This window comes from Octopus bimaculoides, chromosome 13 (genome assembly GCF_001194135.2).
Source record: "Octopus bimaculoides isolate UCB-OBI-ISO-001 chromosome 13, ASM119413v2, whole genome shotgun sequence".
Lineage (NCBI taxonomy): Eukaryota > Metazoa > Mollusca > Cephalopoda > Octopoda > Octopodidae > Octopus > Octopus bimaculoides.
Window position 1 is genome coordinate 52071883 of NC_068993.1, and position 779 is coordinate 52072661.

General features: G+C 38.6%; 1 protein-coding gene across 3 annotated transcripts in view; it reads left to right on the forward strand.

Moving 5' to 3' along the window:
* LOC106872774 (uncharacterized) overlaps positions 1-779 on the forward strand; it is a 32483-nt gene that overhangs the window by 7085 nt on the left and 24619 nt on the right. The gene's annotated exons all lie outside the window — the stretch shown is intronic.

Consider the following 779-nt stretch of genomic DNA (forward strand, 5'->3'; position numbering starts at 1 on the left):
TATGCATATGTATGCATATGTATGCATATGTATATATATGTATATATATATATATATATACATATATATACATATGCATACACACATACACACACAAATATATGCTACTCCGCTTCTAATTGTATCTTTCTCTTCCGCCCATTTCCTCCTCGTACATTATGATTGTTTGCCAATCCTCTTTCTTGCCCTCACTGCCATGATCATTGTATCCAGACTCCCCACATCCCCACCACTCACACCCACTACCTATTTTTCTAACCAGGTTCTACACTCATACTCTTGTTACTTGTGAGTATACACCGTCTCCCTTCTGCTCTTTCTTACACTTTTGCTGTTTCATACTCTCTCTCTCTCTCTCTCTCTTTCCCTTTGGTCATACTTATATAAACATACATACATGTGTTTGTGAGGGTGTGTGTGCATGCATGTGTGTACGTGTGTGTACATGTGTGTGCGGGTGCATGTGTGTGTGACTCCTAACGTGGTTTATAGAATAGCCAGGGGATTGTTCTGAATCCTTACAACAGTGTGGACTCCACAAAAAGCACTCAGGAACCGGGGTAGTGGTGTTATACCAGGTCACAGATTAAGGTTACCCTATAAGTAGGCCTAGATGGGATTTGAATTCAAAATGCAAGGAACCAGAATCTATACTTTAAGGTTGACATTCTCACAGTTCCAACAATCCACTACTCTGGATTCATATATGTATTTTTTTTTTTTTTATCAACCCAAAAAAGATAAAAAGGTAAAGTTGACCTCATTCGGATTTGAACTCA